This window comes from Vipera berus (assembly GCF_964194415.1).
Source record: "Vipera berus genome assembly, chromosome: 2".
Taxonomy (NCBI): domain Eukaryota; kingdom Metazoa; phylum Chordata; class Lepidosauria; order Squamata; family Viperidae; genus Vipera; species Vipera berus.
The window spans coordinates 276,271,715-276,286,198 of NC_138203.1; the positions used below are offsets into that span (position 1 = coordinate 276,271,715).

The 14,484-nt window shown below is 45.7% G+C and overlaps 1 protein-coding gene and 1 long non-coding RNA gene across 4 annotated transcripts in view; both read right to left on the reverse strand.

The window, feature by feature from the left end:
* Positions 1-2,361, reverse strand: part of LOC308664084 (uncharacterized protein) — an 89,372-nt gene extending 87,011 nt beyond the window's left edge. For 2 of the 3 annotated variants that reach the window (XR_014025597.1, XM_081321060.1), the window contains exon 1: positions 2,280-2,361. The gene's annotated coding sequence lies outside the window, so the exon portion shown is untranslated. The remainder of the gene's footprint in view (positions 1-2,279) is intronic. The other variant, XM_081321062.1, reaches the window with a different exon arrangement.
* LOC308664100 overlaps positions 1-14,206 on the reverse strand; it is a 101,018-nt gene extending 86,812 nt beyond the window's left edge. Inside the window, exon 1 of the long non-coding RNA XR_014025604.1 lies at positions 14,053-14,206. This is a non-coding gene — a long non-coding RNA (uncharacterized lncRNA). The remainder of the gene's footprint in view (positions 1-14,052) is intronic.
* Positions 14,207-14,484: the final 278 nt, after the last annotated feature.

Sequence of the window (14,484 nt, forward strand, 5' to 3'; positions counted from 1 at the left end):
GAACCTCAGATCTGCCCCAGTCCTACCCAGGAACCCCTGAAGCAAGTGATATAAAGCTGGCCACGCCCACCCAGTAGGCCACACCCACCCAGTAGGCCACACCCACCCGGGGCCCCCCTCCCGAGGACAACCACAATGCTGATGTGGCCCTCAATGAAATTGACTTTGACACCCCTGCTTTAGAAGTTGTGTGTCAGAATCCATTTATATTCCATTTATATTCCATTCCTAATTTGCTATCTGTGCAATTCTAAATCTCACCCCCCCCCCCTTATTGGATTCTGTCATTCACAAGGAGGAGAGATGATGTCAATTGGCTACCCCTATCCATTAGACGCAAGGTTGTCTATTCAGCCTGCCTAGAGGCCATCATCAAAGACCAGAGGAAGAACCTTTGAACTGAGAACAACAAGAGTAAGAAGCGCGGGGTGGTGGTGGTGGTGGTAAGGTCCCTTCCAATTCTGTTATTCTATTCTATTCCATGCTGCCCAGGCACCCTAAGAAATATATGTATTACCCCCAAACATCTCAGAGGTCTCAAAACATCTTGGAGAGTTCCAGTTGGCTGGAAATGGGCTAGTCATGGAGGGGGGGGAAGAGATGGGCTGGGGGCAAACCTACCCCTTATTTTGCATCCAGCAAGCGCGGTGATTTCAGAGCTGGCTTGAATTTATGGCAAACAACACTAGCAAAAGAGCCCTTTGCTTTAATCAAATGGAATTGAAAGCTTTTATTTCTAAGGGATCGGATTGGGGCAGATTTGACATTAAGCTAGGTCTGCAGTGGTGGTCAACCAGGAGAGGAAGCCGTCTCTACCGTAGGAACCATACAAACAATGTCGTCTCAAGGGAGCGACTAAGGAAGAGATCGAGGCTTAGGGGACAGCATCCTGGAAACTCCCTCCTGGAGGGCTGGATCTATTTGGATGGCTGGGAAAGGAAAGCCACTAAGATTCCGACGGGTCAGGAAAAAGGAAGACTGGGAAGAGAAACCCATTGGAGTGACATTCATCCCTGGGGGCCGAGGCAGCTGCCAGCAAGAAGACGTGAGGAGCTGAAGGAAGTATTGAGCACAGGAGAGCAGGAGCGAGAGGACATCTTTTTAGTAAAAAAAAACCCCTTTGCTTCAACCCAATCGAGTCAAGGGTATTTCTTTCCTAAGAGATCAGATCGGGGCGAGTCTGACAACTGCTTTTGAGCCAAGGTCAAGGTCCTTTTTAAAGGTGGAGGGCTATGGGGTCCAAATGTTCATTTAAATTCTCATTCTTTGTTGGCTGTTATCTACACCAAGCAACTTTTTAAAATTATCCTTAACCGTACTACAATATGTGGGAACATGTGTGGGGAATGCCCTTGCCATTAAATTTAGAGAACTGTTTTCTGATAAAAAATAATCAGTCTAGACCAGGGGTAGGCAACCTCGGCTCTTTTATGACTCATGGACTTCGGCTCAGGAATTCTGGGAGTTGAAGTCCATGAGTCATAAAAGAGCTGAGGTTGCCTACCCCTGGTCTAGACAGTGATTAATCCTTTCAAAGCACTTGGGGATAATGGACCTCTGCCCTCCCCTTTAAGAAAAAGCCCAGTCAAAATACCATCATCCATGTAGGGCTGTTCTTTTACGTGGGCAGAGAGAAACAGGGACGCAGCAGTCACCAGAGAGGGAATCTGAGCACGTAAGAGAGGCAGATTCAGGGGCTCCATCTCAAAGGAAGCCCACCTGGACAGGGCAGCCCATTGGCCAAGCCCACCTGGACGCCTCTCGGCTCTCCCTCACCCGCCTTCCAGACGCCATTCAGCTCCTCCTCGCAGGGTCCCCGCCCTCCCCTCCAGCCTCGCTCCCTCCCAGCCCAGAGCTCCCCCCGTCCTCTCCCTCCTCCTCCTCCCCTCCAGGCACTGGCAGGCTGACCCTCCCCAGCAGCGAGAGGGGAACGTGGGAACGGGGGTGCCCAACCTTCCGGGAATCCCCGGGAGCCCCCAGGCGGGGAGCCGGGCTGCGCCAAGAGGGGGGGCTGCGGGGCAGGAGGGGGGCTCGGGGGAAGGACCTGGAGGGGATCGGAGAGCCGTTCGCGGAAGCCGCAACCCAGGAGGAGGAGAAGCGAAGGCGCAGCGCTTCCCACGGAGCAGAAAAGCCCGCGAGGAAAGGCGGAGACTCGGAAGGGGAGGGGGCGCAACTGGGGGAAACCCACCTGGCTCTCCCAGGAATCCCCCCTCCCCTTCCCCCCCCCGGGGATTCCCCCCTCCTGATTGCCCTCCCCCTCTCGGAGCCTCCTCGCCCACCTGGCGCCCTTTCAGCGACCCTCCCCGCGAGGGGAACCTCCGCAGCGCTGCCGTAAGAAAGGCTGGGAGAGCAGGAAAAGGGGCGGGAGGGGCTGGAAAGTACACTCCCACAGCCTTGTTCCCGTTTCCGGCCTCTCTAGGCGCCAGAGAGAAGCTCTCTGCGTTTAACCCCTTCGTGGATGCCAATGGGGGAGGGGGCGACAGCACAAAGCAGAAATGCAGCCGCAAACCAGGACAGACGATCCACCATGTTTCCCTGAAGGCTGCAAATGTTCATTTCTCCATCTCTTCTCAGATATTGTTTTTTTTAATTAAAGAGTTTTACCAAAAAAATTTTTACAATACATATCCCCAAAACCCACCCGCCCCAAACCACCACCCTTCCCCCCCTCACTTCCCAGAGCTGAATACAGGGTTATAAATATAATAATCATATTCCATTATAAAATTAACCAAATTCATAATGTGCTTTAGCTCCCCTTTAACATAGATACATTCAAATTATTAAAAACATAATAAACAAAAATATAATCAATACTATTACTAAAATTAATAATAATCTAAAATCTACTCATAAGCTAAATGGAACTTTTTAGTCCCATATTTATTCTGAATATAATCTATCCATCTCCTCCAAACTGAAATATATCTTTCTTGCCAATCATCCTTCAAATAAGCAGAAATCTTAGACATTTCTGCAAGATTCGATACCTTAAGTACCCATTCTTCTATAGTAGGCAAACTATCCTTCTTCCAATATTGTCCCACCAGTAACCGTGCTGCTGTTTGAATTTGAATTTGAATTTTATTGAATTTATATACCGCCCTTTCCCGTAGGACTCAGGGCGGCTTACAGGGTATATAAAACATCAATACAAAAATTAAGAGCAATTAAAAAAGATTAAACTAAATCCCTGAAAAAATATAAAACCCCAGTTAAAACCCCAATTAAAACTCAGCCTGGGCCGGAAAGCTTGAAGAGCCAGGTCTTCAGGTCTCGGCGAAATGATCGAAGGTCGAAGGTCGGGGGCAGTCCTAAGCTCCACGGGCAGCTGGTTCCAAAGGGCAGGCGCCCACACAGAGAAGGCCCTCCCCCTGGGTGTTATCCAGCGGCATTCTTTTACCGGCGGCACCCTGAGAAGGCCCACTGTTATCAATTTCAACATCAAATTAATTTCTTTAGTATCACAATCTACAACAATACCCAATAAAAACAATTGTGGAGAAAACTTTATCTTTCTCTTAAAAATCTTTTGAATGTTCCACCAAATTTTAATCCAAAAAGCTTTTATATTTCTACAAGTCCACCACATATGAAAATAAGTAGCATCTAAACTACCACATCTCCAGCATTTAGGCTGTAGGTTAGGGTACATGTTAGACAACTTTTTGGGATCCAAATGCCATCTCTAAAACATTTTATAAAAAATTTCTCTTAAATTTTGAGCCTGAGTAAATTTAACATTTCTGACCCAGATTACCTCCCAAGTATGCAACGGAATTGGTTCCTGTATGTCACATATTGTTGACAATTGGATCCAAAAATTTCAGACTTGGATTCATCATTGCATAATACTCTTTTCCAGTGATCCCGTAATTCAATTTTTGTGAGCTTCAGCATATCTTAGCTGAAGCCATCTGTGGGATGCAGGCAGCACACAAAACCACACACTCTCTGGTGCGTGAAAAAACTTTTCTCCACACAACCGGTCTCTGGTGCCCAAAACGTTGAGGACCTCTGCCCTAAGGCTATTTTCTTTACTCTCTGCCCTGGAGGCCTCAGGGCATAGGACTGGCATCCCCGTCACTAAGCAGCCGGTCATTAAGCATGTTAAGCATCACATGACAGTGTCAACTTACATCCCTTCCTCTGTAGTTGTTAAGCAAAGCATGATCGTGACTTGCAGATTCCTGCCGGCATTCCCCACTTACGTTTCTTGTCAGAAGCTAGTTGGATAGTAACAAATGGGGATCGTGAGTGTGGGATGCTGAAACCATTATAAATGTGCACCCGTTTGTTTCATTTTATGACCTTCCTTGCCAAAGTTGCGAAGTGAATCTCTGCAGGGTTCAGTGGGTTTTTTGCTCAATTTTTTATTATTTTTATTATTCAAAATACAAAGACAAATAAAATAGTGGGAAACTAAGGGTAGGAAAAAGGGAAGAAGGAAAATAGCATAGAGCGAGGAGAAAAATGTTGACTTCTGACTCTTTTTAGCATAGTAAAATATAATGTTACAACTTCAACTTTACTTTTACACAGTCCATTATTCCAGTCATTTCTTACTTAACCTACTTAATCCAACTATTCTTGGTTGGCGGACTGGAGGGAAAGAGGGGGAAGAGTTTTATGCGCGTGCGTGCACGCACATAAAAGGGGCCACGAGCACCTGCGACGCAAACGGGGCGGTGCTACCACCCAGTTGACACTCGCTAGGACCGCCCCATTTTTGCCGTACAGGCGCTAGTGCCATCCGGTTTGCTGTGCGCCCAACCATTTTGCCCAGGCCCCGCCCCAATTTTGCCAGGGCGGCAGTGCTCGCATGAGTGGGGATGAGTGCGTGCCCTGGGCAGCCAATCACGCCTGGGTTGGGGACCCCTGATCTAATCAGGAAAAGTCAAATTTCATTTTCTTCCATCGTAGGCACAAAATCATGAGACTTTGAAAAGAGGGCAGAGTAGAACAGCAAACATGATTAAAGGCCTGGTGACTAAAGCAAATGAAGAACGGTTGGAGGATTTGGGCATGGCTAGTCTAGTGAAAAGAAGAACCAGGGGTGATATGATAGCCGTGTTCCCAAAATTTGAGGGGCTGCCACAAAAACGAGGGGACCAACCTATTTTCCAAAGCACCAGAAGGTGAGATAAAAAACAATGGAAGGAAACTAATGAAGTAAAGAAGCAACCCAGAACTAAAGACAAACATCCTAAGAGTGAGAACAGTTAACAAGTGAAATAGCTTATCTTCAGAAGTTGCAAAGTGTTGGCTTTTTTGGCAGCTGCAGCACACTGCTGGCTCATATTTAAGTGATTGTCCACTAGGACTCCGAGACAGCCACAATCTCTGGAGGCAAGCTATTCCATTGATTAATTGCTCTCAGTGATGGAAAATTTCTCTTTACTTCTAAGTTGGATCTCATTTTAATAAACCTCTTGTCCTGCCCTCAGGTACCTTAGAGAGTAAGTAAATCCCCTCTTCTTGGTGACAGCCCCGCACGTACTGGAAGACAGCTATCGTCTCCCTCAAGTATGATGCCCTTTGATAGCCTAGATATACCTAGCTCCCACAACTGATCACCATATGATTTAGTGTCCAGACCCTTTATCATCTTCACCGCTCTTCTCTGCATAATTTCCAGGGTTTCAAAAACTTTTCGGTATCGTGGTGACCAAAACTGGATACAGTATTTGAAGTGACGTCACCAACAGTGTGTGAAGCAATTCTATCTCTTCCTGTTGTCTTGACACTATTCCTCTGCTGCTGCAATCTAGGACTGCATTGGCTTTTTTGGGCAGTTGCAGCACAATAATGGCGCAAGTGGTACTTGTCCACTTATCTGGTGCCCCAGGGATACATAGTCTGCCTTTTTGGAAACCTCCTGGAGGCAGCCATCATTTTCACTGCGCCCACAATCTCTTAACACAGTCTACAAAGGGTTAAGGTAGCAGAACTGAACGGTCGGTCACACTCCCAGGCGACAGTGACCAAGATGCAGCCACCAATTTGGCCCAGATGCAGGCGTGGCAAAATAGCAGCTGCTTCCACAAGTCCACCATATGGCACCTGCCTTCCTTCACCAACTTGAGGTTCAGAGATCTTCAAAAGGTATGGAGGAGGAGGCTGTGAGGTGTGGTGTGGTGAGAGTCAAGATTAAGGATTGAAGGGATCCAATGGAAGTGGGAAAAAGATTGTGGGGATCCTGTGGGGAAGGGAAAGGCCTGGAGGGAACTAAAAGGGTAAGGAGGTCTTTGGAAGGCAAATCTGGGTCTGTGCTTTCATGACATACTAACATAGCCCACGGATGCATGTCCTGCTCTTCTTCACAAACTTGAGGTTCAAAAGGTATAGAGGACTTGCAATTTGATTAACGGCTTCATCAGGGATAGGAGGTGGGATAGTTCATCAAGGTAGTCTTGCTTAACCACCATAGCAAGATGCAACCGTAATTGAGATAACAATTGTTATCTCGAGGACTATTTGTATGTTGGCTGGGGAATTCTGGACCTCAAAATCTGGAGGACACCAAGGTAGAGGAATGAAACTCCATAACCGGGAGTTCCATAATCAATATACAAAAAATACCACCCGAAAGCCTTTTTCACAAATTACACAACTTCTGCAAAAGGAAATATCCAGTAATTTCTGCTGATAACCAAAAATAAAAAAACTAGTCTTTATCAAAATAATAATTTCCACTTATTTCTCTCCGCCAACTGGTCTAAACCTGAGATGTGGACTAAAAAGGATTAAACCAGAATTAAAATAGTCAATTTCTCACCTACACTCTCAATGGGAAATCCGAAATAAAAATCAAACCTTCTTTAAATGCATCAACTTTTGCCTCATGTCAGATTTCTTGCGTTCAATAAGGGGTGCTTTCAACTTGAAATATCTTCCACAGATTGGATATTTGACAGGTGTCCGCCCATGTGAATCCTCTGGTGCATCAACAGGTTGTAAGTATGACTGAAACCTTTCTCACAAAAAGGACATTTAAAGGGTTTCTCTCCCGTGTGAATCCTCTGATGTAACACGAGTTGATAATTGTGACTGAAACTTTTCCCACAATCAGGACATTCAAAGGGTTTCTCTCCTGTGTGAGTCCTCTGGTGTATCACCAGATTGGAATTCTGACTGAAACTTTTCCCACAAACTGGACACTCATATGGTTTCTCTCCTGTGTGAATCCTCTGGTGTTTCACCAGATTGGAATTCCGACTGAAACTTTTCCCACAAACTGGACACTCAAATGGTTTCTCTCCCGTGTGAATCCTCTGGTGTATCACTAGTTCATAATTGTGACTGAAACTTTTCCCACAATCAGGACATTCAAAGGGTTTCTCTCTTGTGTGAGTTCTCTGGTGTGTCAGCAGTTTAGAAATGTGATTGAAACTTTTCCCACACTCGGGACATTTAAAGGGTTTCTCTCCTGTGTGAGTCCTCTGGTGTATCACCAGACTGGAATTCCGACTGAAACTTTTACCACATTCTGGACACTCATACGGTTTCCCTCCCATGTGCGTCCTCTGGTGGTTCACCAGGTAGCAATTTTCCTTGAAATATTTCCGACAATCAGGACACTGAAATGGTTTCTGTGTGTGAATCCTCTGGTGTTTCACCAGTATAGAACGGTAATTAAAACCTTTCCCACAAACTGGACACTCATATGGTTTCTCTCCTGTGTGAATCCTCTGGTGTATCACTAGTTCATAATTCTGACTGAAACTTTTCCCACAATCAGGACATTCAAAGGGTTTCACTCCTGTGTGAGTCCTCAAGTGTCTCATGAGGTGGGAATTGTCAGTGAAATTTTTGCCACAATCTGGACACTTATACGGCTTCTCTCCTGTGTGAGACCTCTGGTGTATGACTAGGCTGGAACTGTGACTGAAACTTTTCCCACAGAGAGCACATTCAAAGGGTTTCTCTCCTGTGTGAGTCCTCTGGTGTCTCACCAGGAGGGAATTCTGACTGAAACCTTTCCCACAATCAAGACATTCAAATGGTTTCTCTCCTGTGTGCATTTTCTGGTGATTCGTGAGCTGGATTTTTCTAATGAAACTTTTCCCACAATCTGGACACTCATATGATTTCTTTTCTGTGTGAGACCTCTGGTGGTTCACCAGGCTGGAATTGTGACTGAAATATTTCCCACAATGAGGACATTCAAAAGGTTTCTGTTCTGTGTGAATCCTCTGGTGTTTCACCAGGCTGGAATAGTCACTGTAACTTTTCCCACAATCAGGACATTTATAGGGTTTCTCCCCTGTGTGAGTCCTCTTGTGTCTCACCAGGGTGGAATAGTCTGTGAAACCTTTCCGACAATCAGGACATTCATAGGGTTTCTCCCCTGTGTGAGTCCTCTGGTGTGTCACCAGGCTGGAATTGGAAATGAAACCTTTCCCACAATGAGGACATTCAAAAGGTTTGTCCCCTGTGTGAGTCCTCTGGTGTATCACCAGGCTGGAACTGTGACTGAAACCTTTCCCACAATCAGGACATTCAAAGGGTTTCTCTCTTGTGTGAATCCGCTGATGTGACACCAGGTTATAAATCCGACTGAAACTTTTCCCACAATCAGGACATTCATAGGGTTTCTCCCCTGTGTGAGTCCTCAGGTGTATCACCAGGGTGGAATTGTGATTGAAACCTTTCCCACAATGAGGACATTCAAAAGGTTTTTCCTCTGTGTGAATCCTCTGGTGTATCACCAAGTGGGAATTCCGACTAAAACGTTTCCCACAGTCCGGACATTCAAAGAATTTATCTCCTTTTCGAGTCATTTGGTAACTCATGAGGTGGGAATGTCTAATGAAACTTTTCCTCAAACTGGACACTCATACACTTTCTCCTTGGTGTGAGTCCTCTGACGTATCACCAAGTTGCTCTAGTTGCTAAGGCATTTACCGCAGTGAGAGCATTTGCAGGGCATCTGTCCTGTCTGTGTCTTTCCATGAACCACAAGAAAGCTGTTCAGACTAAACCTTTTGTCACATTTCTAGCATTTCAATGGCTTTTCTACAGTGTGGATCTTCTCGTGCATAATCAGTTGTTATGTACCATTAGGGTTTTTCCCACAATTGGCACATCCGTACAGCTTTTCCACCAATGATATTCTTGAGGGGGTCAAAAATATGGGCGATTCCTTATTTAGTGGTGCTTTGATTCAAGCCAGGCTTTTTCTGCACAGGTTGAGGCCTGCCTTACTGTATGCTGTACATGCCTGTCTAATTGACCTTTTCTTGCCACTGACTTCCAAATATTTCCCGGTTTTTCGGAATCAAAAATAAACTCTTGATTTTTTGTGAAATGTATCGTGGGGTTTTGTGAAGTGTACTTTTACCAGCTTCAAATATCTTCTTGCTTTTCTCTTGTTTCTCTCTCGCCTGCTGAGTAAAGTGTAGAATTTTGTGCCTTTCTGAAGGAAATTGAAAATATTTGAATTTCTGGCTTGATTTCCTTTCCTTTTAAAAGCTGCTTGTTATTCTCAGTTGTCCAGGGTGCTCTTATTGCCATCCTCTTTATCTATAAGATTCAAAGAAAAGTGTAACTTTAGTTGTTTTATAAAATGGCTTCAGAAGATGTGAGAAAAAGAAAAAAGTATACATTACAATTAATTAATACAATTAATTCTTCCCAATTAAATTAAGAGGTTCTACGGTTTTGAAATACTTGGCATTGTCTGAATAAAGGTATTATTGCAAATGAAGATGTTGCAGCTGAGAATAAAGATCACCTGACAGTAGAAGATGGAAAGGGCTTCACAGAAAGTGTAGGCCAGCGCTGAACATGGAATATGTAAGGCTTGGACTGTCAGGGAGAAAATCAAAAAACTCCCTATCATAGGGCGATGAACCGTGGTTCATTTGATGCATGGTGAACATCAGGTAAAAATAAAGAAAACCCGAAGCATATATTCTACTATAAAACTTTTAATTACAAAGAAAGACTCATGACTACATGTCTATCTCACCAGATAGCACAAAGCGAAGGAGAGAAGTAGTAGAAGTAAAATTTTGTGGCTGGACATGCGCACATCATAGTAGATCCAGACATGAAACCAAAACATGGCTGGACATGTGACAATCACCTTGGTTACAATGATAAGAGTACAATGCAGCTGGCAGAAAAACAAAGTGAGACGTGCTGAGCGGACAAAACAGAAAAAACGCAGTGACATGGACCTTGCCAAGAATGTAGGCCATTTAGTTAAGCAAGATCTCTGGTTGTGGATGGGAAAAAAAGTAAAAGAAAAGGGTGAAAGAAAAAAAAATGTCTTCCCTTTGACCTTGCTGGTCAAGCTCGTCTCTCTTCGCTCACCCAATGGATTAATTCTAAAGATAAGAATTTTATCTTGTGACTGTTTCTTACTACTACACTTGGGGAGTAGATCAATGCAATGGTGGGTTCGCATCCCACCAGGCTCAAGGTTGACTCAGCCTTCCATCCTTCCGAGGTAGGTAAAATGAGGACCCAGATTGTTGGGGGCAATTAAGATGACTTTGTAATAATGCCGCTTGGGGTGTGTGTGAAAGCCCTAATAAGCAGGCATATACATAGAATGAAGGCTACTGCTAAGCTTGTAAGCCGCCCTGAGTCTTCGGAGAAGGGCGGGATATAAATGGAATTAAAATAAAAAAATAAAATAAAATGACCTTGCTGTAAAAAAACAGCTGGATTTTCTCCTCCAGCAGGGGATGCTAGGCAGAAGAGTGCATTTCTCAGTTACCACTTATCTCTCTGTAATCCTTCTTTGCATACTGCAACCAATTTTATTTATTTCTTTTATTTATTTTATTACATTTATATACCGCCCTTTCCCGAAGGACTCAGGGCGGTTTACAGGGTGATTAAAACAAAAAATACAAAAGTTAAAAACAATTTTTAAAAAATTATATCCGTCCCTGAACAAATAAAACCCCAGTTAAAATTAAAATTAAAATTCTCAGCCTGGGCCAGAGAGCTTGAAGAGCCAGGTCTTCAGGTCCCGGCAGAGTGAACGGAGGTCATTTTTGGTCTCCACAGTATAAAAAAAATGTTGAGACTCCAGAAAAAGTGCAGAGAAGAGCAACAAAGATGATTATAGGACTGGAGGTTAAAACACATGAAGAACGGTTACAGTAAGTGGGCATGGCTAGTCTAGTGAAGAGAAGGACCAGGGGAGACATGATAGCAGGCATCCAATATTTGAGGGGCTGTCACAGAAAGCACCTGAAGGCTAGACAAGGAATAACAGATGGAAATTGATCAAGGAGAGATTCAACCTAGAAATAAATAAATAAATAAAAGAAATAAAAGAAATTTTCTGACAGTGAGACCAATCAACCAATGGAACAGATTGCCTTCAGAAGTTGTGTGTCAGAATCCATTTATATTCCATTCCTAATTTCCTATCTGCGCAAACCTAAATCTCACCCCCCCTTTTGGATTCTGCCATCCACAAGGAGAAGATGTCAATTGGCCACCCCTATCCATTAGACGCAAGGTTGTCTATTCAGCCTGCCTAGAGGCCATCATCAAAGACCAGAAGAAGAACCTTTGAACTGAGAAGAACAAAAGCAAGAAAGGGGGGTGGTTTTCTGGTTTGCATCTCCGATTGGAATGTGAAGGGGAGGAAATAACGGCGCTGTAAATGCATTGAGGTTCTCGACACATGAAACTTAACTGATCTGAGACTGACCAAATGGACTGAAGGGAGGGGTTTTACTCAGGGACACTTTAAAAGTATCGATCTGTGATACAGTTTCTAGATCCTGTTTAGATTATCCACTACCAACTATGTTTTAGTACAAGTTCCTGCTTGGACAATCCTGTCTCCAAGAGTTCTTCTTTCCTAAAATGTGGATTGGGGTGAGTTCTGACATTGTGGGAGTTTCATCACTGGAGGCTTTCAAGAAGAGACTGGATTCTTGGGTATATTCAGCCACTGGTTGTCTGCCCTGCCTCACCATTTTCATTCTCTCCCAGGCCTTACGATCAGCCAAGGGATCCTCGAACCACCTCAAGGATGACATGAATCGGTTGAAGTCGTTGAGTTCTGGGGCGTTGGAGTCATGCAGGTTCACCACCCAGTCTGCAGCCGGTCTGTCCAGGGCGGATTGCATGATATGGATGCGGGCTTTGTCACTGGGGATGTCCCGTCCGTATTCTTCCATATAGCTGAGGGCGTGGGTTAGGAAAAACCCCAAGCGTGGTGGCTCTCCCCTGAATTTTGCTTCCAGGGGCGGTAGTCTTTGAATGGATCGTTGTCTGCACAGCGGGCGGTATTGTCCCTCATCCTGATCCCCGTCTGTGGTTCGGGGGGGGGGTTTACTACTGAGGCAGCAGCTCCTGTTCCAGCGGGCGGCCCTGGTGTTGCAGGTACCGGATCCCCCCACTGTCTCTCCAGTTGTGGTCCCAGGCGCTGCTGCGGCTGCGGTACTCAGCTTTCTCCTCTGTTAGTGAGCTAAGGGTTTTCTTCATCAGGTCAATAGCTTTCTCTAGGTTCCACTCCTCTTCACTGACGTGAAGGGAGCTCTCCATCTCTTGCCTCCATTCAGGTTGGTGGCTGCCCCGCCTCAGGGTCACTTTCCTCGATGCCTTTTCCCACTCACTTTTCCTTCCAACACCCATCGAACACCGCAGTTTGCAGTCATGTGTTTCCACCTCTTCCCCAGAGGAATATGATGCTTCAGCTTCCGACCGTTGGTGGGGTTTCGTTTGGAGGGAAAACTCCCTTTCCATGGGGCTTTCCTCGTCCCTTGCTTCATCGTTAGACATTGTATTTTTTGCAAAGTCCCCCGGTAAGGTTTTTCCTTCCAGGTTGACTCTTACTGCAGATCTGGTCTAATGTCAGGACCCAACCCAATCCACGTCTTAGGAAAGAAGAACTCTTGGAGACAGGATTGTCCAAGCAGGAACTTTTACTAAAACATGAATGTCAGTGGAAAATCAAGACAGGATCTGGAAACTGTGTTGCAGATTGATACTTTTAAAGTGTTCCCGAGTAAAGCCCCCTCCCTTCAGTCCATTTGGACAGTCCCGGATCAATTAAGATTCAGGTGTCAAAACCTTCCATGGGTAGAGGGATCTTCCATGCCTTTACGACATTTACTTCCTCCCCTTGCATCTAATGGATAGGGATGGCCAATTAACATCTTCTCTTCTCCTCCTTGGGAATGGCAGAATCCAGTGAGGGGTGTGAGATTTGGGGGTATACAGATAGGGATTTAGGAATGGGATATAAATGGATTCTGACACATACAAACAATGTCGTCTCAAGGGAGCGACCGAGGAAGAGATCGAGGCTTAGGGGAGAGCATCCTGGGAAACCCCCTCCAGGAGGGCTGGATCTATCCGGATGGCTGGGAAAGGACAACACACTAAGATTCCAATGGGTCAGGAAAAAGGAAGACTGGGAAGAGAAACCCATTGGAGTGACATTCATCCCTGGGGGCTAAGGCAGCTGCCAGCAAGATGACCAGAGTGGAGCTGAAGGAAGAATCGAGCACAGGAGAGCTGGAGCAAGAGGACAGCTTTTTAGTAAAAAAAAAACCTTTTTGCCTCAACCCAATTGAGTCAAGAGTATTTCTCTCCTAAGAGATCAGACCAGGGTGAGTCTGACAACTGCTTTTCAGCCAAGTCAAGGTCCTTTTTAAAGGTGGAGGGCTATGGGTTCAAAATGTTCATTTAAATGCTCATTCTTTGTTTGCCTGCTATCTACACCAAGCAACTTTTTAAAATTATCTTTAACCATACTACAATATGTGGGAACATGTGTGGGGAATGCCCTTGCCATTAAATTTAGAGAACTGTTTTCTGTTAAAAATGATCAATCTAGACAGTGATTAATCCTTTCAAAGGACTTGGGGATAGTGGACCTTTGTCCTTCCCTTTAAAAAAAAACCCCAGTCAAAATACCATCATCCATGTAAGGGTTGTTCGCCTGGATCTCTTTGGAAAGCTGTTTGAAAAAAAAACAGTGCAGAACTTCTTTTTCAGTGTAGATTATACAGCCCATTAAAGAGCTGCAATTAAAATTGAAAACCTCCGCAGACAGGGCTGTTCCTTTACATGGGCAGAGAGAAACAGGGGCGCAGCAGTCACCAGAGAGGGAATCCGGGCACGTAAGAGAGGCAGATTCAGGGGCTCCATCTCAAAGGAAGCCCACCTGGACAGGGCAGCCCATCGGCCAAGCCCACCTGGACGCCTCTCGGCTCTCCCTCACCCGCCTTCCAGACGCCATTCAGCTCCTCCTCGCAGGGTCCCCGCCCTCCCCTCCAGCCTCGCTCCCTCCCAGCCCAGAGCTCCCCCCGTCCTCCTCCTCCTCCTCCTCCCCTCCAGGCACTGGCAGGCTGACCCTCCCCAGCAGCGAGAGGGGAACGTGGGAACGGGGGTGCCCAACCTTCCGGGAATCCCCGGGAGCCCCCAGGCGGGGAGCCGGGCTGCGCCAAGAGGGGGGGCTGCGGGGCAGGAGGGGGGCTCGGGGGAAGGACCTGGAGGGGA